This window comes from Chrysochloris asiatica, unplaced genomic scaffold, assembly GCF_000296735.1.
Source record: "Chrysochloris asiatica unplaced genomic scaffold, ChrAsi1.0 scaffold00119, whole genome shotgun sequence".
NCBI classification, from domain to species: domain Eukaryota; kingdom Metazoa; phylum Chordata; class Mammalia; order Afrosoricida; family Chrysochloridae; genus Chrysochloris; species Chrysochloris asiatica.
Genome location: NW_006408637.1, coordinates 5,122,757 through 5,148,830, shown reverse-complemented (window position 1 = coordinate 5,148,830; position 26,074 = coordinate 5,122,757). Strand labels below are relative to the sequence as shown.

At 41.6% G+C, this 26,074-nt stretch overlaps 1 pseudogene; it reads right to left on the bottom strand.

Moving 5' to 3' along the window:
* LOC102814087 overlaps nt 1-26,074 on the bottom strand; it is a 41,176-nt pseudogene that overhangs the window by 14,877 nt on the left and 225 nt on the right.

The window sequence follows — 26,074 nt, the reverse complement described above, 5'->3', positions numbered from 1 at the left end:
ACTCCCGTAAGGATTTACACCCTCGGAAACCCTGTACAGGGTCGCTATGGGTCGGAACCGACTCGATGGCACTTAACAACAACAACAACATACCACATATATATATATACACACATACATACGCAATATTTGTAGATAAATGGATGAATGGACAAATGGAAAGAGGAGTCAATTAATGCAGTAACAAGTCTCTAAACTTGAAAGTAAAATTTACTTTCCCCTTGAAAGAACCCTATTTAGGCAAGATGATAACAAATTACAACAGATGGCAAGAATCATAGCTATGATAAACATAATACCACTGAACTCTAAAGATATGAAGACTATAAATATCAAAAGGTTTATATATATATATATATACATTCTCACATAACAATACAAAAACAGAGTTCTAATGAAGAAATGCGGTTTTCACCTTCACTAAGTTTCTGTTTTTAATGATTTCATGAGGGTAAAAGTAACTGGTTTTAATTGTAATTTTCCCCAAAATTTCAAAATAATCCTTTTTAAGTTAAAAAAAAAAAAGAACTAAAAAGTAGAATTTCTATGGTGTTGTTAAGCGCTGTCAAGTCACTTCTATGGACAACAGAACAGCAAGATGTGTCATCAGCAGTCACTGCGCTCTGGGCCCAGTGTTAGAGCCAGGGTGTCAATCCATCTCTTGGTGGGGCTTTCTCTTTCACTGATATTTACTTTTACTTTACCAGACAACAATCACTACATCTCGTTAAAACTCACCATAGTTTGTACATTCTCACTTCCGGTAAAATGGAGAAGTAGGTAGATACACTACATGGACACTCTACAACAGGGGTGGGGCCACAGAAGGTAGCAGAAGGTCATTTGGACTGACCCTGCCAAGGCAACCACAGTTCTAGCCATCATGTTGTTGTTGTTGTTAAGTGCCGTCGAGTCGGTTCCGACCCATATCGACCCTGTACAGGGTTTCCAAGGTGCCATCATGTTAGGGGTGAGCTAATGAAATGTTTGACAAATATAGCAGGCTAATTTTTAAGTTGATAATTTTGTATGGCCCACGAATGATGTTATAAATATCCACATGGCCCTTAACAGAAAAAAATGTTCCCATCTTGACTCCAACAAAGTGCCTTTGAGGCAGTTCCAACATATAGCAACCCTGCATAGGGTTTCCAAGGAGCAGTACTAGAGATAAAATAAAATAGACACAGATGAATATTCTGGCACCTTGAACTTAGAAGAAAGGTTAGAGAGATGGCTGCAGTGCTTGCTGGGAAGAGTCGAGCAGGGTCAGAGAGAGAGGAAGACTGACTGGAGAACGGTTAGGACAGATGTAACTCGACCACCTTACACACAGTTTTGCCAGGGGAGGGAGGGCTAGCATAACAGATTCACACAGACAACAGAGAGGGTGTGAAAAATCTTCCCCCCACACTCTGTGACCAGAGGTGTGGCTAGCTCCCACCCTATTCCACTCTCAGCACAGACCTTCCTCTCTGCGAGGTCTCAGCCACATAGATGGGGGCCAAGCCAGTGTTGGGGGCCGGCTACATCACTTTGGTGTGCCACTTTGGTGCCTAGGTTCAGGTGGGAGAGGCTCCAGACCTACAAAACCTACAGAAATACCAGAAGAGTGATTTAACCAGTCACCCTGTTCCCAGCTTACCTGAGGTAAATGAAACCAGCACCATCAAGGGCCCCCACAAACTACTTTTGGATTGAGTGTCCTGAACATAGATAACACTGAGGCCAATAAGAACTTCATCTAGGGCCAGGAACTCTGCTATCACATCCCTTCCACAACCACCTTCTGACCTCCTTGAATTGCAGGAGTCCACCAGAGATTTCTCCCTTCCAGATCCAACAACAGCACTGTTGGTTTTTATAAATATGACAACTCCATAATGCCCAAGAGACAACAGAAAATTTTAGCTCACACAAAGGAACAAAAGAGAATGACTTACACAAATGACGCAGATGCAGAGACAGAAAACATTCCTGAGGGGAAAAGGTAATGGAACTAACTGAAAAAGAGTTTAAAAGAATGTTATTCTGCCTTCAGCAAATTGACAGAAGGATTGAGAAAAGCAAGAACACAGGAAAAACTTTAGGAGAATTCAGGAAAACACTACAAGAAAAAACAAATAAAATAAATGCAAATTTTGAAACAGTACAAAACATGCAATTAAAAATCCAGAAGATTAATACTAAGAGCTCAGAAACAGATAATATATTGAAAGGGCAAAGGGGTAGATTCATAGCAATGGAAGCCTGAACTAGTGAACTTGAAGACAAATTTGTCAATACTAGTGTGCTGGAAGAACAAAGAATCAAACAATACAAAGAAAGCTAAGAGTTACGTGGGACAGCACGAAGAGGAACAATTTATGAGTGATCAAAATTCCACAGCAGGAAGAGACAGTAAAAAACACAGACAAACTACACAAGAGTTGTTGGAAGAAAATGTCCCCAACATCATGAAAGATGAAAAGATAAACATACAAGAAGCTGAAGAGACCCCAAACAGGATAGTTCCCAACAGAAAATCAGCAAGACATATCATAATCAAACTTTCTAAAATCAAAGACAAAAACAGAATCTTGAGAGCAGCTTGATAAAAACAAAAAGGTTACCTACAAAGTTGAACCAATAAGATTAAGATCTGATTTGTCAGCAGAAACCATGCAAGCAAGGTGGCAATGGGATGATATACAAAACTCTGAAAGAAAAAAAACTGCCAACCAAGAATCATATATCCAGCAAAGGGGCCCCTCAAATAGGATGGTGAAACTTTGGACATTTCCTGACAAACAGAAATTTAAAGGAATTTGCAATGACCATACAAGCTTTGGAGTCTTGGTGTGGTGTTGTAGGATAAGCAATGGACTGCAAGGTCAGTTTGAACTACAAGGTTGGTTTGAACCACAAGGTTGGCAGTTCAAACTCACTAACTGCTCTTAGGAAACCTATACAGGATGACTCTGAGTCGAAAACGACTCAATGGCATTTAACAACAACAAGAAGATCAATCTTACAAAAAATGCTGAAGGGTGTTCTTTGAACTGAGACCAACAACAGCAGACAACAACCTAAGAGTAACAACATATGTAACCACGCCACCCAGAACTCAATCCAGGTATACTGTTGTTGTTAAGTGCTGCTGAGTCGATTCCGACCTATAGTGACCCTGTATAGGGTTTCTAAGGACTGGCTGGTAAGCTTGAACCATCGACCTTGTAGTTCAAACGGCTTTGCAGTCTGGCGCATTATCCCACAGCGCCACACCAGGACTCCCCAATCCAAATATAGACGTATTTAAAGTAAAACAAACCTACAAGACTGAAAATAAAGAACCAGAGATATCAATGTATAATGAAGTCAACTACAAAGCAAATGTAGGGAACAGTGTAGACAAAGAACTTCAAAAGGGCAATGAAGTCAAGTAGATTTCAAGATAAAACAGACGGTTTTAAGTGAGGAAAAAATTAATAAATTACAGGGTAACCTCAAAGAAAAAATTACACCTGTTTATCAAAATAAAAAAGGAAAATCCGAGAGATTTAATAAACATTAACATAACAGAAATGAAAATGAAAACCCACAAACAAAATGTTCTCAGCATAGAAAATTAAGTGGACCAAAGAATCCAACAGCACCACAAAAGAACACATAGAAAAATGACAGCAATCAATTCATACCCACTAATAATTACACTGAATATAAATGGATTAAACATACCAGTCAAGAGACACAGAAAGCAGAATGGATAAGAAATCAGGCATCTTTCAAAACCATGTGTACAAGACATATCAAAAGGATGTTGTTGTTTAGTGCCATCAAGTTGATTCCAACCCATAGCGACCCTGTATAGGGTTTCTAAGGAGCAGCTGGTGAGCTTGAACCACCAACCTTCTAGTTCAAACCGACTTTGCAGTCCAGCGCATTAACCCACAGTGCCACACCAAGATGGATACAGACAAATCCCCCTCTAAGACTGAAACTCAAAGGGAACACATGAGCAGGCATGTAAGCTTGCTAGTTAGTGCCCATGTTGTTCTACTGGTGAGTGGAAGAGGGGGAAAGGCAGAAATGAAGAAGTGGACTGAGTTCAGCCACGTTCCACAGATTCCCGGTGACCTGAATAGAGAGAAAAGAGGAAGGGCTGGTTGGTCCAAAGTGTGGCGAGACCTGGGGACACCTGAGCCCATGGACAAGAACAGAGCCACAGAGGGCTATAGCTGAGATTGAAGCACCCAGCTGATATGAAGTGAGAAAGTTAGTTACATAAGAACATCCAAAGTTGCAGAAAGTACCCATTTGACCTAGCCTTGATTGCTTGATTATCGTCTAGAGGACATTTAAAAAACAAAGCAAACAAAAAAACACACACAATTTTTGATAAAGGAAATGAGGGTAAATTGCTACAATTGATGAACTTGACCTATACTCATGGAGGTGTTGTTGTTTGTTGTTATGTGTTGTGGAGTCGGTTCCGACTCATAGCGACCCTGTACAGGGTTTCCAAGGCTGTATATCTTTACAGGAGCAGAAAGCCTCATCTTTCTCCAGCGGAACAGCTGGTAGTTTCAAACTGCTGACCATGAGATTAGCAGCCCATTTCGTAACCTCTATGCTACCAGAGACTCATGGAGGTAGTAACTCTAAATACCAACAGAGAGGGAAGGGAACTTCACATTAAGTATCAATGGTATCCCCTCTGTACACAGGGTAGATAGGGATGGGCAACTTAGACATTGGCTACCTAAAATGAGGGCATGAAGTGAGTGGCTTACAAGGTTTCAAGGGGAGTAGTGTATGGGGGAAAATAGAGTCCCCACTGAATAGTTTTTATCTTGTCTAGATGGGTCTGGTTAAAAGAGATGGGGATAAGATTCTTATGATTCAATAGTGAGTAACATGATTAATTGCGACTGTCACAATTATAAAGGTAGAAGTTTTGTAACAAATACGGGGAGTAGTTAATCTTACAGTCCAGAAACAAAGGACTCTAGGACCATCAAGGGAGAAGAGCACAAGTGGAATGCAAGACCTTATCCAGAGAAGCAGCAACGACAGAGATGGGGACATGAGAGAGGGAGCAGCTGAGGACTCTAGGCTCATGGAGAGGGACTGAGAGCTGGCAGCCAGGAGACAGACTTGCAGAATATGCCCTTTGGTGGTGTAAATTATTATATATGCCTGAGCATTAAAAAAAAAAAGCTAAAGTGAAGAAAGAGAAATACTGTTAACTGATGGTACATTTGTTATTGTTGTTAAGTACCATGGAGTTGGTTCTGACTCATAGGGACCCTGCACCGGGTTTCCAAGGCTGTGAATCTTTACGGAAGCATGAAGCCTCATCTTTCTCCCACGGAACAGCTGGTAGCTTCGAATTGCCGACCTTGAGGCTAGCAGCCCAATTCGTAACCACTACACTACCAGAGCTGATGGTACACGCAAGGGATTATAATCATTGTAATGAAACACGGTTTATGATTTGTTGAATGTAAAACTGATGATCTGCCCTGTAAACCTTCACTCAATCCACAATAAAAATAGAAGAGTGGTTAAACAGGCTTTGGTACAAACACACAATGGAAAAGTACAAAACGGTGGATAATAATGATGAATCTTTGAAGCACCTCGTGACATGACTGAACCCAGGGGGCATTATGCTGAGTGATGTTAGTCAATCACAGGGGGCAAATATTGTATGAGACCAATGCTGTAAAAGGTTAAAAAGAAGTTTTCTTGATAAAGGAAAAAATATTATGATGGTTGCGGGCCAGTGTGGAAATTGTTCATGGGCTAGAGAGCAAGGCATATATGATAGCATGAGTGACGGCAGGTAATATACAACAAGAGGGAGGTTAGCAGAGGAAAGACAAAGGTAGCGGGTGACTGGGAAGATGCCAGAGTTAAAGTGATAGAGGTAAATACTGGTAACCATTGGTACATGGAGGGGATTACGAACATCGTAATGAATGAAGAAAAGTACATGATCTGCTGCTCCGTAAACCTTCACTCAATTCACACAAAAACACTGAGGGGAAAAATAAACAAAAGTGTGATTTTTTATCATTTTCATTTCTGCTAATTAAATGATAAAAACAAGTGATTTTCAATGACACATTTTTAAGTTCTCAATGAATAACTTTGATAAGCAGTTATATCCTGCAATCAAAATTTTGTCAGATGAGCAGACTGCAGTAACAGAACATCACACATCTTAAAGTTAAAGATACATATACTCCTTAAAATTTACCTATAAACCAGAAGAAATTGGTTTAAAAATGAAGTCTATAAAAAGCAAGTAACTGTTTCACTTCTCCATATACAAAGTAGTATGAAGTTTTTTATATGAAGAATTTACATAGCATAAAACTATGTGCAGAATTTTTATTCTCTTAAGTGTGGAACTGTAGGATAAGACTGCTAGCCACACAAGGTTGGCAGTTCAAACCTACCAAGCTGCTCCTCGGAAACCCTATACAGGGTCGCTATGAGTCAGAACTGACTCGAAAACACTTCACAACAACAACAAAAACAGACAGCCTGCCTGCCAATACTAAGACTAATTTAAAAACATGTTAACTCAGGCAGCGACAAGAAGAATTTTATACTTCTTGCGGTGGTAGTGTGCCATAGAGTCGGTTCCGTCTCATAGCAACTCCTATAGGGTGTCCGAGGCTGTATTTCTTTACGGGAGCAGAGAGCCTCATCTTCCTCCTGTGGAACAGCTGGTAGTTTCAAGCTGCTGACCTTGAGGTTAGCAGCCGGACTCATAACCACTACCAACCTAAATACACCTGGTTACTCACTGTTAGAAGGGGCCCTGGTGGCACAGCAAGTGGCACCTCAGGCTGTTAACCTCAAGGCCAGCAGCCAGAATTCACCAGCATTCACAGAATAAAGTTAAGGGTTTTTGCTCCTATAAAGAATCCCACCTCGGAAAACCTACACAAGGTTACTATGAGTTGGAGTCAAAACCAACTGGATAGCACACGGTCACCGTGATCACCATGCACTTGCCTCAGGAAACCTCATTAGAACAAATAACTGAATGTAGAAAAAGATAGCAATAAAGTGAAATTTACTTTTATAATACATAGTTTTATAAATAAATCCAATGTGCTAAAAGATTTTATTTCCAATTTTCCACGGTTGGTGTTGCTAAGTGCCGTCGAGTCAATTCCAACTCTTAGCAACCCTATAGAGGGTTTCTGAGAAGCAGGTGGTGAGTTTGAGCCGCTGACCCTGTGGTTCAAACCAACTCTGCAGTCGCCTTTTTTAATTATTTTATGAAATGTTTCTGTAAATCAAAGGCTATTTAATTGGTATGGTACTTGAAAAAATTCAGCTGCTTCTAAGGAACTAAAAAAAAACAACACCCTAGAAAACAAAATGAGAAGTGCCCAGCTAATTTCCCATTTTTTTCAATGGCAAAAGGATTTGCAAACAACTATTTTGACTATTAAATAAATCAGCAATGGATCAGAGAATAGACAATTTCCAGAGACCCTGGAAACTTTATATTGGAACTCTTAGAAGTATAAACAAGTATTAATTAAGGAATACTGCTGTGAAGTGCCATTGAGTTGGCTCTGAATTATACAGGATGTCTAGAAATCAAGATAAATAAGAGTGAGTTTCAAAAAGTTCATGGAAATACTCCATTATACTTTAATCCCATTTTTCCACGAACTTCCTGAAGCTCCCTTGTACTGCTTTAAAAGTTTTCTTTTTTTTTTTTCTTTTGCTTCTTTTAGTGTGTCTCTTGCTTTTATTAACTAGTCTAAAATATAACATTAATTATAGTAAGCCAAACCTGAAGTTTGGCATCTCTGAGTATGTAAGTTGATCTCAGTACATCTATTTTGTTAGTAAACTGCTCATATGCATATGTAAATTTGTCTTCCCCAAAACTGCATGCTATCTCCAATTTTAGTGTGAAAATTACCAGGGTCTAGAAATACACTATTTTCCTTGGAAATTTTAAATGCTGAATTCTCTGCACTCCTCAGAGAACAGAAATGTAAACACTTTTACAACCAAGTTCTTTTAATATTAAACACACTGATTAGCAATTTAAGAAATAACAAATATACTACCTTATTAAGATGTAGCAGTCATGGTGGCCCAGCTGCTAAGCACTCAAATGACAAATGAAAGATGGGTGGTTCAAATCCACCAGTTGCTCCACAGGACAAAGATGTGGCAGTTAATTCCCATAAAGATTACAGTCTTAGAAATCCTATGGGGCAGTTTTATTATGTCCTATCTGGTGGCTATGAAGCAGAACTGACTCTAAGATTCTTTTTTCCCCCTAAATAGGGGTATAAATTAGTTATATGATAATGACTGAATTATCTTGAGAACAGAGGTTGGACATAGCTTATATCCATTAGGTTTAAAGCAATGTTGATATGCTTCCTTGTTCCTACATACTCAAATTAAGTTACAAGCTAAAAATGATGTTTTGCATTTGTTGTTGTTGTTAAGTGCCGCCGAAGTCAATTCCAACCCATAGTGACCCTGTATAGGGTTTCCAAGGAGCAGCTGGTGAGCGTGAACAGCCAACCTTGCAGTTCAGTCTGGGGCATTAGCCCACAGTACCACACCAGGACTCCGGTTTTGCATTTAGGTAACCAAAAAAACATTTCAGAGAATTCTGCATGCAGTATATATAACCTTACAAAAATCCACACTTTTCAAAATCTGCAATCATTTATACAGCAAACAATAATGTAGCTATAGTTTCTACTGCTTACTGTGGATTTCACCTAATCCAGAATACTAGCATCTGTTAGGTGTTATCCAGTTGGTTCTGACTCACAGTGACCCTATGTACAACAGAACAAAACTCAGCCCATACCTGCTCCATGCTCACAATTGTTCCTATTTTGTAACCCATTATTATAGCTACTATGTGAATCCATTTTGTTGAAAGTCTTCCTCTTTTTTGCTGACCCTCTACTTTACCAAGCCTGATGTTCTTATCCAGGGACTTACTCTACTTGATGGCATGTCCAAAATGAAATGAAGCCTCACCAGTCTCACTTCTAAAGAGCATTCTGACTGTACTTCTTTCAGGACAAATGTGTTCATTCTACAACTGCTGTGTCTGAACCCAGTGCTGCAGCCACTGTACCAACCCATCTCATTGGGGAGTCTTCTTTTTTGCTGACCTTCTAACAAGCATGATGACCTTTCTCCAGGGACTGGTCCCTCCTGATGATACATCCAAAGTACAAGAGGCGAGGTCTTACCATCCTCGCTTCGAAGGAGCATTCTGGCTGTACTTCCTCCAAAACAGATTTGCTTGTTCTGACAGTCCATGGAATGGTCAATAGTCTTCACCAATACCATAATTCAAATGCATCAATTCTTCTCCAGTCTTCATTATTCACTGTCAAGCTTTCACACACATAGAGACGAATGAAAATATCACGGCTGGAGTTAGTCGAACTGTAGTTCTCCAAATGATGTCTTTACTCTGAAACGCTTTAAAGAACTCTTTAGCAGCTGAGTTACTCAGAGCCGTGTTATTTCGTTTCTTGACTGCTACTTCCAAGGGCACTGACTGTGGATGTAAGTAAAATGAAATCCCTGGAAACTCTTTATCTTTTTTCCATTTATCAAGCTGCTGCTTTACTGATCCAAGGAGTCGGCTACATGTTGGGCTGCTAACTGCAGTGAGCATTTCAAAGCCACTAGTTGTTCCGCAGGAGAAAGATGAGGCTTTCTGCTCCCACACAGGTTTACAGCCTCAGAAACCCGATACAGAGCCGATATGAGTCAGAACCAAGCTGACGACAAACAGCAGCAGCATACTGGCCCAGTGTTGAGGATTTTTATTTACTTTATGATGAGGAGTAATCCATACTGAAGGCTGTAGTCTTTGATCTTCATCACTAAGTGCTGCAAGTCCTCTTCACTTTCAGCAAGCAAATCTGTGTCATCTGCATAGTGCAGGTTGTTCATGAATCTTCCTCCAATTCTGGAATTAAGCTCTTCTTACAGTTGAGCTCAGCACAGAGACTAAGTGTGATGAGAGGATACCAACATGATGCTCTCCGTTCCCAACTCTGAACAATGCAGTACTTGGTGTTCGAAGGACTGACCCTTGATCTATGTACACGTTCTGCATGAGCAGAATCAACTGTTCTGGAATTACCATTCTTCACAATGCTAGTCATAAAACAGACACTATTCCACCACTATTCATCCACTTTTCAGTGGTTAATTTTTTCAAAGGATTCTTGGTAGCGTACACTGCTAACTGCAAGGTCAGCAGTTCAAATCTACCAACAGTTCCACAGGAGAAAGACAGGGCTTTCTGTTCCTGTAAAGTTCTACAGCCTTGGAAACCCTCTACAGTATCACTAAGAGTTGTAACCAAGTCAGTGTCACAAAACCAAACCACCACCAGCATCAATGAACTGCCTCTTCATTCTTCCTAGTCTTTCGTAATCTGTAAGTTCTGCTAGAACCTATCTACCATGGGTGAAACTGCTGGTAGTTGAAATACTAGTACTACAGCTTTCAGCATAACAGCAACAACCAAGCCACCACAATGCTTCATCAAACTGAAAATGGTGGAGTGTACACTTAACAAGATTTTAGAAACACCCTACAAGATTCACAACTTTTGTTCTGTAACAAAAGTCTGTTCTGTAACAAGAGCAAGAGTCCTGTTTTTAAAAATCTGGTCAAGAATAAAGGGTTTACAAATCTTTTAAATCCATCTGAAACAAAAAAAAAATAATGCAGCATAACAGTATTTCTATCAAATTTCGCACACTGCTTTTGCTACATAAAAATTTATTTCCAAATTTAAATAGGCCTAAGTCCTGGTGGAAGGAGCTCTTGAAGCGTAGTGTTTATGAGTCGGGCTGCTAATCTTAAGGTCAGCAGTTTGAAGCTACTAGCAGTTCCATAGGAGAAAGATGAGGCCTTCTGCTCCCGTAATGATTTAAAGCCTCGGAAACACTAAAAAGAATTTCTGAATCAGAACTGACTGCACGGCACATAACCACCACCACCAAGCCCTAGTGGAACTGTAGAATACGCACTAGACTGGTAGCTGAACCCCACTAATCACTTCATGGGATAAAGATGAAGCTTTCTGCCCCCATAAAGATTTACAGCCTCGGCAATCTTATACAGGGTCAAATGAATTGGAATCAACTGTATGGCAGAGGTTTGGGTTTTTGTTATTGGAATTTCATCATCCTAGGAGCCCTGATGGCACAGCAGGTTAAGAACTGGGGAGTTTGAACCCACTAGAAGCTCTGAAGGAAAAAGATGAAGCTGTGTGCTCCTACAATCTTGAAAACCCTATAAAACATTAGCTCTGTCCTATAGAATTGCTATGAGTCAAAACTGACTCTGCAGCAGTGGATTTAATTAACTAAAGAGCTCCAGTGGCATAATGGTTAAGCCCTTGGCTGCTAACTAAAAGATTGGTGGTTAACACCTACCTACTCAGTGCCAACTTGGGAGAAATAACTGGCCAGGGTTTCAAACCAGTTTGAAGTTTGAAATGATTGCCATGGCTGATGGGAGAATGTGGTTGAGTGGGACATTGCTCCCTGTTTCCTACTTGGGTCAAAATCCATTGTGCAAAAGGTTTGGTTGCTAGGCAATTAGTACATTTCCCTTGTCCCTGTTTCCATCATTCATGATTAGACCCTTTCGAAATGGTTTGAAGCGCTGGACTTGGTGATCTCTTCCCATAATGATTACAGCCTAGGAAGCCCTATGGGGCAGTTCTACTTTAGCAAACCACATGAGGTTGGTTTGAGTTGAAAATCAATTGGAAAGCACCTAACAACCAACAACTTCACAGTAAACGCCATTTCTTCCAGTTACTTGGCCAAAAAACTCTTGGTGCCATCGGTAAGTCTTTATCTTTCCTCTACATTCAATCTGTAAAGAAATTATGTTGGGTCTTCCTTCAAAATACAGCTAGGAAGAAAAAAAACACATCTAAAATCTGACCACTTCTTACCAGTTCCACTGTGACCAGTCCTAGTGGTCCACCACCATTTCACCATCATCATATATGAAAAACTATTTTCTAATCGGTTGGTTTCCATCCTTGACCCTCCGAGCCTGTTCAAAACTGCAGTGGCACCCTATTTTGTTCAGAGTGAAAGCTAAGGTCCTTACAAAGGTCACCAAGGTGGTCAGATCTGCATTCCTACCCATTTTCTTTATATGCCTGGCTTCATCCCCTACCATTCCCTTCCTTATTCTACCTTAGCCACCCCTGGTCTCAGTGTTTTGACTAAATATGTCAAGCTTTGGAGGCCTGGCCTGCCACACAGCCACAAGACTAACTTACTCACCTTTTCCTTTCAAGTATTTGCTCAAATGTCTTCTCAATACAGCCTACCCTAACAACCTTATTTAGTACTGTAATCTGGCCCAACTCCCACATTCCCTATCCTCTGGACCCTGTTTTTCCTCCTTATTTCATACTATTTATCACCTACTAAACTAGATAACTTGTTTTTTATGTTTATCCTTGTCTAATTCCTCCCACTTTAAACAATAAGATCCATAAGCCAGAAATTTCTGGTTTGTTCACTGATATAGCCCAAATGGCTAGAAGAAAAACAAGCACTTAATAACCATTCAATACATGTGGAATGAATGGAAAAAATGGCCAAATCCTCAGTGGTTGCTTGTACAACTACACAAAACACCTGATGTTGAACATGGAACACTCAGTTCACAACAGGAATATTACTACCCAAAAAAACAGCAAAGGCCAAAAGAAAGTTAAAAGTAAATGTCCAAACGTATGTTTTTATCAATAACAGCAGCATTATTCAGGAGAGCCAAAAGGTAAAAACCCAAATAACCACCAAATGATGACTGAATTATCAAACTGCTGCATATCCACTACTACTCAGCAACAAAACAGAGTGAGCTGTTGACATAGGCTACTAAATGGATGAAACCTGAAGACATAACCAACTGAAAGAAACTAGTTACAGAGGCCCTAAATTGTGTGGTTTCATTGCAAGGAAATGGTCAGAGAGAAAGTGCGTTAGGAGTTTCCCAGGTCAGGGGAGGAGAGAATGGCCACGAGGTCTCTTTGTGGAGAGATGAAAATATTCTGGAGTTAGATAGTAAGGGTGGTTACACAGCTTATGAAAATACCAAAAACCATGCATTTAAAATAGTAAACTTTGTGGTATAGGAATTATTTCTCATTTTAAAAATTAGGGGGAAAACTGAAAGGCCTACTCAGTCCAATGTTCACTGTTCAATATAAGGAAAATCTAATCTAGGAGTCCTGGTGTGGCGCTGTGGGTTGCTGCGCCAGACTGCAAAGCCCTTTGAACTCCAAGGTCGGCAGTTCAAGCTCACCAGCTGCTCCTCGGAAACCCTACACAGGGTCGCTATGGGTCGGAACCAACTCGATGGCACTTCACAACAACAACAACAATCTAGCTGTATTCTGGAGTCCTGGTGTGGCACTGTGGATTACTGCGCTGGACTGCAAGGTCGGTTTGAACCACAAGTCGGCAGCTCAAGCTCACCAGGCACTCTCCTCAGTATGAGTCACTAGGACCCTTCCTGCACAGAACTTGACTAGATGACACTTCACAACAACAACAAAGTTGTATTTTGTTCCAAGAATCTCAGTCATCAGCTAATCAGAAGGGGATGCAAATCTTTAAATTCTAAAAGATACAAATGGCTAACACATATGACTGCTAACCCACAAGTTAGAGGTTTAAGTCCACCCAGAGACACCTCTGAAGAAAGGCTTGTTGATCCACTTCTGAAAAACTGTCACTGAAAACCCTATGGTGTTCTACTCTGACACATGGGATCACCATGACTAGGAATCAACTCAATAGCAATTGTGGTGCTGCTAGATTCATCTAAAAGAGCAGTAAATAGAACTTCTCCTCACATCCAGTCCACTCAAATCCTACCACCTCTACCTTCAAGTATCTTCCCAATACCACCACTTAGAACACCACCATCTGTCACCAGAAGATGACAGCCTTAACTCAGGTCCCTACAGCTGCTCTTGCTCCTTGCTTACAATCTCTTCTCTACACACGAGTTACCATTCGTTTGTGAAAATGTCCATTAGATCACATCACTCTCTTACTGAAGACCCTTCCGTGTCTTTCCAACACTGAAGATTTTATTTTTAGTCTTTACCACTGGGTTTCAAAGCCATGTGTTGGACTGGCCCTTGCCTATCTCTCTAATCTCAACCTCAAACAATTCAGCCCTACTTGTCTTCTTCCTGCTCCTTAAGTAGGCAAAGCTCCTCCTATACCACTTCCAAGTTCTTTGCTAGTACTTAGGTCTTAAAAGCTTGCAAGGCTGAATAATTGATCGCTATTTGACTACAGTTCTGGTAGTGTAGTAGTTACGAATCAGGCTGCGAAACACAATGTCAGCAGTTTGAAACTACCAGCTGTTCCGTGGGAGAAAGGTAAGGCATTCTGCTCCTGTGAAGATTTACAGCCTCGGAAACCCTGTACAGGGTCACTATGACTCGGAACCAACTCCACAGCACATAACAACAACATTTGCCTACAGCAACACTGGAACACAAGTCAGGAATAGAATGCTATTGTTATTAAGTGCTGTTGAGTCAATTCAGATCTATAGTGACCTTGTATAGGGTTTCCATGGAGCGAGTGGTGAGCTTGAACTGTTGACCTTCTGGTTCAAATGACTTTGCAGTCCAGCGCATTAACCCACAGCGCCACACCATGACTCCAGGAATAGAACAGGTCATGACTAACTGCTTACCAAGGAACTCTGGTAGCACAGTGGTTACAAATTGGGCTGCTAACCTCAGGGTAAGCAGTTCGAAACTACCAGCTGTTCCATGGGACAAAGAAGAGGCTTTCTGCTCCCATAAAGCTTTACAGCCTTGGAAACTCCGTACAGGGTCGCTATGAGTCGGAACCGATTCCACCGCACATATCAACAACAACAACTGATTACCATGAAACCAGAAGAACTGGACGGTGCTTGGCTACTATGCATACTTTGAGCAAAGATTATAAATAATCCTAATCAGAAGGAAAAAAAACGGAGATGAGAACTTCAAATTCTCATGGACTTCAGATTTTCTGAAGTCATGGACCCTGGCTGAACTATCGTCAAGATAATCTTTAAACTTAAAGCAAACCGAAAAGATCCCTTAAATTCTTCTTAAATCCAGATAATACTTCAGTTTAGCTCAAAGCTCTTGTTGTTATTAAGTACTATGGAGTCGATTCCGACTTAAAGTGACCCTGCACAGGGTCTCCGAGGCTGTAAATCTTTACGGGAGCAGAAAACCTTATCTTTCTCCCACGGAACGGCTGGTAGTTTCAAACCCCCAACCTTGAGGTTTGCAGCCCGATTCGCAATCACTACGCTACCAGAGCTCCTTAAGATCCATGAATATGGGATCAAATTGACAACTGTGAAGATACGCCAAGAAATTTCAGTGGCAGTGAGTTTATATAAATCAGGGACTCAATTACCATAAATCCAGAAAAGAAGAGTGACAATGACGGCACAGCTTGAAGGAGCTAAACAATGTTACTGACCTGAACTGGTATATGCTCTGCCGAGAAAACAACGAGGCTTTCCACTCCTGCAAAGGTTTACAGGTTCAGACACCCTACACAGGTTCTGACTCGACGGCAGCTAACAACAACAACTGCCATGTAGATCAGCGGAGTGGTTCCCAGTCAGGCTGCAAGGTCAGCAATTCAGGGTCGCTACAAGTCGGAACCAACGCCACTGCACATAACCTAACCTAAACCTAAATATTCTCAACAACAAAAATAAAATAAATTGATAAAAATATATACAAAGCTCAAATGTACCAAACTGATTTCATCTCAGGGTATCTGCACTTGATGTTTGTTCTGTTGGAGTTTTCCTACGCCCAATAGCTAAATATCTTATTAAATCACTGTTTCAATTCTATGCTGAAATGTTATCTCCTCAAACAGTCCTTCAATTATCATCGAAAGTAACATCCTCTGTCATTCTAACTTCTGACTCTGATTCTGCTGTATTTTTCTTCAAAGCACATCATTATGTGGCATTTTCTTTTCCCTAAGACACTGGAAGTGAAGAGGACTTAAAATTCTTACTGATGAAGATCAAAGAGCACAGCCTTCGGTATGGATTGCATTTCAATGTCAGGAAAACAAAAATCCTCACCACTGGACCAATAAGGAACATTCTTATCAACAGAGAAAAGATTGAAGTTGTCAAGGACTTCATTCTTCTTGGATCAACTGTCAACACTCGCGGAAGCAGCAGTCAAGAGATCAGACGACCGATTGCATTAGGCAAATCTGCTGCACAGTAACTTTTTAAAGTACTGAAGAGCAGAGATGTCAGCTGGAGGACTAAGGTGCGCCTGACCCAAGCCATGGCATTTTCAATAACCTCATATGCATGCGAAAGCTGGACAGTGAAGAAGGAAGACCGTAGAAGAATTGATGCATTTGAGTTATGGTGCTGGAGGAGAATATTGAAATTGCCATGGCTGCCAAAAGAACCAACAGATCTGTGTTGGAAGAAGTGCAGCGAGAGTGCTCGTTGGAGGCTAGGATGGCCAAAGTTCGTCTCTCATACTTCGTTCATATTGTCAGGAGGGACCAGTCACTGGAGAAGGATATCATGTTTGGTAAGGTAGAGGGTCAGAGAAACACCTCCAGAGAGATGGACTGACAAAGTAGCAGCATAAATGGGCTCAAGCAAGGCAACAATTGTGAGGTTGGCCCAGGATCGTGCAGTGTTTCATTCTGTTGTGCATAAGGTCGCTCAGTCAGTACTGACTCGTTAGCACCTAACAAGAATAATGCGCTGGACCGCAAAGTTGGTTTGAACCACAAGCTCAGCAGTACAAGCACATCAGCCACTCCTCGGAAACCCTATGCAGGATCACTGTGAGTAGGAACCGACTTGAGAGCACTTAGTAACAACAAGGACAACAATATATTTATACCTTAGTAGAAAGTAAACACCATAAGCGTACTGCTTCGTTCACCACTGTGTGCTCAATACGTAACACTATGTCTGGAACAGGGGCCTTACGATATATCTGTTCCAGGAATTAATTTACTGATTGAAAAGGGAAAAACATCAGTGAAATAAGTATTCATTTAGCATATTGAGAGCAATTACAATAATCAAAGAATTAGTAGTTTGGACAGAAAACAGTTCACAAAATAATCCCTTCATCAAAAGAGCACGAATTTTAGGTACCTTCAAAGGACTGGCAGAAAGATTGAGGAAAGCAAGAACCCATAAAAATAACTTCAGAAGAATTCAGGATAGCATTAAACCAAAAAAACAGACAAAATAAATGCAAATTTTGAAATAGTACAAAACCTGCGAGCAGAAATTCAGATTAACACTAAGATTTCAGATCTGGACAATACACTGAATGAAGGAGTAAAAGAGAAGATCCGAATCCATGAAAGCCTGAATTAGTGCGCATGAAGATAAATCTCTCAATAATCAGAAAAAAGAAGGAATACAGCTTCAGAGTTATGTGGTATACCATGAAGAGTAACAACTTATGGGTAATCGGAATTCCAGAGCAGTAAGAAAGTGAAAAAATTACAGTGAAAATTGTTGGAAGTAACCCCCTCCATACACAGAATAGAAAGAGAGGGGCAACTTGGACACTGGATACCCAAATAGGGAGGGAGGGACTACAAAGGCAAGAAGTAACTGGCTTACAAGCTTTCAAGAGGGAACCTAGAGTTAGGGGCCATGGAGGAAGGCAGAATCACCAGTGAGTACTATCCAATTTGTCTAGGTGGCGCTGATGAAATGAAATACAGATAGGTTACGTGCGATACTGTAGTGAAAAATGGTTATCAAGACGGATTGTGAGGGTTGGAAATGCAAAGGTAAATGTTTTATAACAAGGAAGAGAGCGATTATTTCTCCAGTCTAGGAGCAGAGGTCTCTGGGACCACCAACGGATAAGAGCCGAGAACGGGACCCCACCCAGAGAACCAGGGATGCCTGAGATGGAGACAGAGATGATGACATGGAAGGTTGACTGAGGTTCTCTCATGTAAACTATCATATAATTCACAATAAAACATTAAAAAAAAAAACTGTTGGAAGTAAACTTCCCTAATGTCATGAAAGATAAGCATACAAGAAGCTGAACAAACCCCAAACAGGAGAGAGATTCCAAAGGAAAATCACCAAGACATACCACGATCAAACTTTCTAAAACCAGAGACAAGGAAAAGAATCCTGAGAACAGCTTAGGAAAAAATGAAAAGTTACCTACAAAGGAGAACCAATATGACTAAGCTCTGATTTCTCAGCAGAAACCATCAAGCAAGAAGAAAATGGAATATATACAAAACTCTGAAAGAAAAAAAACTGCCAACCAAAAATCATATACATAGCAAGAGTGTCCCTCAAATATGATTATAAATTAGAACATTTTCAGATAAAAAGAAATTTGTTCTGGTATGGCTCTGTAGGTTCAGTACTAGACTGTGAACCACAGGTTGCCAGTTCAAACCTATGAGATGCTTCTTGGAAACCCTAAACAGGGCTGCTATGAGTCAGAACTCACTTGATGGTACATAACAACAAAACCAACTTAAAAAAAAATAAATAACTAAAGGGTGTTCTTTGGACCGAGAAGTAACAACAAACAACCTGAGATTAACACACATGACACACCACCCAGAACTCTATGTGGGTGTGTTGCTGTTGTTAAGTGCCACCAAGTTGGTTCTGACTCATAGCAACCCTATATAAGGTTTCCGAGGTGAGCTTGAACCATCGACGTTGTGGTTCAAACAGACCCTGCAGTCCAGCGCATTAATGCACAGCACTACACCAGGACTTCCTATCCCAATAATACTAGTATTTAAAGTTTTTGTTTAAAAAGTCCTAGTGTGGAGCATAGGATAAGATGATTTGAACCACAAGGTCAGTGGTTCAAACCCTCCAAGCCACTCCTCAGAACTCCTCTACAGGGTCTCTATGAGTCAGAACCCACTGCAAGGCACTTAACAACAACAAAGTAAAAAAAAAACAAAAACACAAAAACCCTCCTAAGACTGAAATTAGGAAGCCAGAGGGATCAGTTTATAACAAGGCAAAGAGGGAGAATATGTTGTGGTGCTCTCAGATCAGCACTGGACTGTGAACCACAAGGTCGGCCATTCAAACCCACAAGCTGCTCCCTGGAAAGCCTACACAGGGTCATTATGCGTCCGAAATGACTAGACAGCAGTTAACAACAGCAACAACAATGGAGATAGAGAACTTCCAAATGATGAGGAAGTCAAGATTTCAAGATCAAACAGACTGAAATTTTAATAAATTACAGGGCAACATTTAAAGAACATTAATATACTTTCACTTCAAAATAAAAAAGGGAAATTAGAAAAATTTAGTAATCATTAATACGACAGATATGAAAATGAAAACCCACAAATAAAATTAACTCAGCGCAGAAAATTATGGGGAACAAAGAAACTAGGAGCACCACAAAAAAACACACACAGCAAAATGAGAGCAATCAGTTCATATCTATTGATAAGTACACTGCATGCAAATGGATTAAATGCACCAGTCAAGAGACAGAGAGTAGCAGAATGAATAAGAAATAGGATCCTTCAATAAGCGGTCTACAAGTGGCACATCTTACAACATGAATAGATATGTACACCCATTGCAGCAATACTTACAATAGCAAAAAGATGGCGACAGCCTAAACGCCATCCACAGAAAAATGGTCACCCAAATGTTGGTACATACAAATATTCAAGAATAATGATGAATCTGCAAAACACCTCACAACATGGATGACCCTCAAGGACATTATGATGACTGAAATTAGTCAATCACGAAAGGAAAATATTTTATGAGACCACTGTTAGAAAAAGGTAATAAAAGGTTTTTCGCTAAAAGACACATTCTACAATTATGATGAGTGTGTGTGTGTGTATTAGTCACGGGCTTGAGGGCAGACACATGTTTTGTGCATCACGTCATGCTCCGTACCAAGTGACAGGGTAGGCAATATACAAGAGGAAGATTGACAGAGGAAAGATAAAGATAGCAGAAGACAGAGGGAGGAATGCAAGAGTTAAAATGATTAGAGGTAAAACTGTTAATTGATGGTACAAGGATGAGATTTCAAACGTTGTAATTCATTATGGACCTAAAACCCTTCAAATATTGTAAGTGCCCTCAAGTCGGTTCCCACCCATAACAACCCTGTGTAGGGTGTTTCTGAGGAGTGACGGTGAGTTTGAACCGCCAACTTTGCAGTCCAGTGCATTAACCCACAGCGCCACACCAGGACTCCAGTCAGCTATTAACTAGCAAGAAATTAAAATTCAGACTGAATTAGCCAAGCTGCCTACTTCTCTGCATCTCACCTGATCTCTTAATCTTGTATCTCAATTAGTAGATTCACTTGGATGCAGACTTCCTACAAATCCCTTAAATATCCAAAATATTGTTCATGTTGGGTGTCCCTGGGAAGTGTAAATGACTAACATGCTGAAAAGGTTAAGGGTTTGAGTCCAGTCAGAAGTGTCTCAGACGAAAGATTTGACGATCTACCCCTGAAAAATGAGCACCGAAAACCTATGAAGTACATACAGTTCTACTCTGACATTCATATGATTACCACGAATCAGAAAAAGCAACTAGACATTCATTTCTACTCATGACAATAAGCTTCAAATGACAATGGTGGTGGTGGTGGTGTGCCATCAAGCTGTAAATCTTTACAGGAGTAGAAAGTCTCGTCTTTCTCCCACAGAGCAGCTGGAGGATTTGAACTGCTGATCCTGCAGTTAACAGCCCAACACGTTAACCCCACTACAAGACAGAGCTCCATCTTCCTCTGGACCCAGAATGAGTACTAGATCCTGAATCCTATTAGCTTAAACAGTTCAGATTAGCTCTATTCCCACTGTATTGGTTTAGACCCTTACTCACTTTCACTTGGGAATTTCATCCCACCAGGAAAACATCACGCTTTAATTCACTCCAGCCAGAGTTCCCAGATACATCACCTTATGACTTTCCTTCTTACTTTCCAATTTGCTGTTACCTCTGTCTGAACCATTCTTTTCTCACCCAGTCAAAGTTTGAAATCTGAGCCTCGATGTCAACTCTACCAGACATCTTTCCATGAACCCAGATGTCCTCCCTCGTCTGTCCTCCCATACATACTTAGCACACTCATCAAGTACACTTATAATTCAATATGCTGAAAATGCTCTCTGTTCTATGTCTTCACTAAACTGTGAGCTCCTCGAGAGCAAGTCTGATCGCTTATTCACCTTCTTACCACACTCTGCCTGGCACAGGGAATGTTGGTGAAAGAGTGATCTATGTAGGAAGCCGAGAGGGAAGGAAAGGTACAAGGAAAAACAAAACAAGAAAACAGGACGAGAAAAAAGGGAAGAGAAAGAAAGCTGAAAAGGAGACAAGGGGGCATTTGTAATCAATCCATTAATCTTTTGTCACTACTGAAGAAAGAGGCGTCATGGTTTGGTGTTGGAGGATAAGCACTGGACTGCTTATCTAAGAGTCAGCAGTTCAAATTCACCAGCGACTCCTTGGAAACACTATATGGGGTTTGCTGAGTAGGAACCAACACAATGGAATTAACAACAATTACTAAAGAGGTTGTAAGTAAGATTCTAGGATAATGTCTGCTAAAACATATCACATTTAAAATGGCATATAAATTTTTCTTTATGTTGGATATTCAAAGCATGAATCAAAAAATCACTATTACTAAATATTCTTCCAATTACCTCAAAACACTATCATTTAATAAAATTTATTTAAAATCTTGTCACTAACAGGACAGAAACAATACAAACTTAAAATCTTGCTTTAAAATGCAAATGTGCTTGAAAAATCTAATAAATGCATAAAATCTTTCTATTGCTCTATTGTCATAACACAGAAATTGGGAACATGCACATAAAAGGAATATTTAATATCAATATAATCAATACATTTTGAACTGTAATTTTGCTTGAGAAAATTACCAATAATGAGCAGCCTTTCATCTTTTACCACACAGAAATTAAGTTGCAAGAAATATGCTAAGTATTAGTGATTAACCCCAAAGAGAAAACTTGTTAAGTGCCTTCAACTCAATTCCCATACATAGGGACCTTGTACAGTGTTTCCAAGGAGCAAATGGTGGGAGTGAGCTGCCCACCTTGTGGTTAGTGATACACTGCTTATCCTACAGTAAGCCAGGACTCCAGAGAAGAAATATACTATACTTAGAATAACAAACAGTTCTCCTTTTTGTATTACTGGATTTTTTTTTTTTTTTTTTTTGACGGTAAGAATGGAAATGTTGAGCACTTAAAACAGTAACCTGCAGTGCCAAAATTGTTATTGTAGTTGTTGTTATATGCCATGGAGTCAGTTCTGACTCATAGCGACCTTGTACAGGGTTTCCAAGGCTGTAAATCTTTACAGGAGCAGACAGCCTCATCTTTCTCCCGCGGAATAGCCGGTGGTTTCAAACTGATGACCCTGAGGTTAGCAGCCCGATTCATAACCACTATACTACCAGAGCTCCTTAGCGCCAAAATTGTTGTTGTTGTTAAGTGCCATCGAGTCGATTCCGACTCATAGCGACCCTGAACAGGGTTTCCGAGGCTATAAATCTTTACAGGAGCAGAAAGCCTCATCTTTCTCCTGCGGAGCAGCTGGTAGTTTTGAACTGCTGACCCTGCAGTTCGCAACCCGATTCGTAACCACTACGCTACCAGAGTTAAAATTTAGCAGCTCTAAAATGAGTTGGAGAGTAGCAGTGTGGGTTAATGACCTGGACTGCAAGGTCGGTTTGAACCGCAAGGTTGGCTGTTCAAGCTCACCAGCTACTCCTTGGAAACCCTATACAGGGTAACTGAGTCAGAACTGACTCAACAGCACTGACTGGACTGCAGTTAACAACAACAAAATAATACTAAGAAATTTGTGCTTAATACTTAGCATGGAGTCCCGGTGTGGCAATGTAAAATAAGCAGTGGACTGCTAACCATAAGGTCATTGGCTCATACCCACCAGGAGCTCCTCAGAAACCTTATACAGGGTCGCTATAAGTTGGAACCAACTCAGTGGCACTTCACAACAATAGCATGAAACTTTTAAGGCTAAAGTTTCCAACATACTTTTATTTTTTAAAACAGACAAGTTTACAAAAGAAATGTTAAATCGAAGACCCCTACAACCTACCACGTTTCTTTTAAGCATTTATTCACAGAGTACCTCAAATGAGTCAAGCACTGCACTGGAAAGTGAGGCAGATTACAATGATTCCTAAGTAAACCCTGCATTATTCAGCTTCTGAACTTTAAGTATCATTCAGTTTTCTTTACACTCAACAGTTCTCTTTAAAAATCCTTGTCCATCACTAAGGGAAATCAATGGTTTTCATAATAAATCTGTTACCACACAGGAAAAGATCCACTTTTCACCATTTTACACAAGCCACAAGAGTTAGAGCTAACAAACCACTTCAGAAACATCACTGAATGTTTCTCATGTAAATGCCGGTGACACAGGTACACAGCAGATATAAATGGTTTCATGTAGGAATTTATAGCACCCCAAACTTAACACAAATAAAAACTGGAAAAACTTCTAGTGTTTTTTTAAGCTTAACGCTCTGTATAGTAGATAATGCTTCAGAGATTTTATTGTCTCCTAGAAACACAAGCACTAAAAAGTCATTCGGATGCAGTACTGTAAACTCAGTCTTGATTTTTTAAGATGTGAAATACATTTTAAAAAAACAGTTCAAAGGAACTCCCAGAAGAAGAAAACATTAATATTTTAACATATTATCTGGTCCAGTTCTATACTTGAGAACACACAAACCATTACTCCTTTCAAGCATTTCTCAATTTGTATTGGATGGAAAATATCTAGCCTGAGTGTTCCACCAGTTGAATCTACACATATTAAATCGAAGGCTTTTTGATTCACGAGTTTATTAAAAAAGCAGACAGCATTCAATTACATTCTCTACAGTGACAAAAAAAACCACACACAACCGAGTACTTTTATTATCACTTCCTCCACCAATTAAACAAAACAAACTGAATTGTTTAGACACTAGCCTCCATTCAGTTTACACAAGTACATTTAAGAAAAATCTGGCCATCAGCTTCCCACACATCACAAAGCAATACAGCAACTGACACTTTACAGACCAAATGACTTAATCAAGGAAAACAGACCACGTAACTATCAGTCCCCAAAAATACAAGGAACAACGGTTATCTCTGAACTGTGCAAAAGATCACCAAAATTCTCCTGTAAAATCTTTCCGATAGGATTATTTCTGAGGCTAATCAAAAAGGTTTTCTGCTAAAACTCGCAGTCCTAGTCACACAATCAATGAGATTTTCTTTCATCCGTTTTACCGATGGACCCACGATACACAGTTCAGTTTCCAGAGTCGGATTACTTGACCTGCTTTTTCTTTTACCTTTGAAGACATTCTGATTCCTCTCATTCCCAGTCCTTTCTACAAAAGGGCATCGCTCTCAGTGCCCTGCCAGGTACAACAGCCTCGGACCCAGCCTTTCCGAGGGAGCCATCCACACAGCAGCTGAACCCCATGGTCTCCCGCGGAAACGCTCGGGCACCGAGCCACCACACACACCTTCCTCTGCAAAACTCGAAGGCCCGACACAACGTCCTCGGTCAAACCCAGTACTTCCTGAGATTGCTACCCCCGAGCTTCGCTCTCTGCAGGCAATCTTACCTTCATTATGACACCGGGGTCGCGATTCCCTTCAAGACACCAGATTCACCTACACCTGAAAGGGGAAACAAAAGACCCCAGTCAGAACCACAGGCACCCCCTCTGCGCCGACGGAGACCGAAAGACCACAGTAAAGCCTCAACCCCCGAACCTTTCAACGCCGATTCAGGGCTCTTGGCCCCGCCACCTGCGAAAGGCCAACCACCTACATCGCGGCTGGCAGCTTCCCGTCCCCACAGTCGGGACCCGACAGAGTTTCCCGTCTCCCTCAATGACGCCATTTCTGTCAGAGAAGAAACTCATAAGGAGCCCGGAGTCGGACGCCGAGTGGCTAGCTCTTCCCGCGGCGCCTCCTCCGCCCGCCGGGCGGCCGCTCCTGGCGAAGAGCGAGAGAAACCAACCGAGAGGGGCGCGGGAGAGGTGCGGGCGGCCTGAGGGGCCTCGGCAGTGCACCCTCCACCCCTCAGAGCCTCTACCCACGTCCCGGGCCGGGGCCGGGGCCCCAGCGAAACGGGAAGCAGATTCACATCTGCCCCACGCCGCGGTGGAGAGCGAGTGGACAGACAGGCCGCGCGGTAGCTGAGACCTCGGACACAGCGCCCCCCCCCCCCGCTTCCCAGGCTGGGCCCCCACCGCGACAAGGGCCCCGAAACCGCTGTGTCTGCGGCCGCTGAGCCAGGGGGCAATTCGGACTCGGCAGCTGCAGGCAGGGAGCGGAGGATCCCGAAAAGAAGAGGCCCCGAATCGGATGCCCAGTGAGAAACCACAACAGCGATCTTCCCCCCAGCTCCTCGGCTGGAACCAGTGACTCCCAAAAGGGCTCTCTTATCAGACCGCAAAAGCACCTCAAAATGCCCCTACCTTTCTCAGAGGAGAGCTCTGACCCTGGCACGTTCAGAACCCCCTCTTCTCCTCCCCCCACAAAACCAGTAGGCCCGGGAGAGATGGGGGAAGAAGGGCGGCAGGTCCAGCGGTGGCTGAGGCTGAAGCTGAGGCTCCGGCTCCTCCTCCTCCCGCGGCGGCGACTGGTACCTTTGTTTGGCGGCCGCTCGGGCTCCCTCGCTGGGGGGAGGGGGAAGACGAAAAATCCCTCTCGGACTAGAGGTCCGGGCCCCCAATAGCGCTGTCGTGCAGAGGACGGCGGCGATGGATCCTCTGAAGCTCCCTCCGGGCAAATGTCCAGGTAGTGGCCGTGGAAGCAGCAAGCTTAAGCTCAGAATCTCCCTCCGCTCCGGCGCCCGAGCTGCTCACTCCGGACTCGACTGACGGGCAAACATCGCTTTCCCC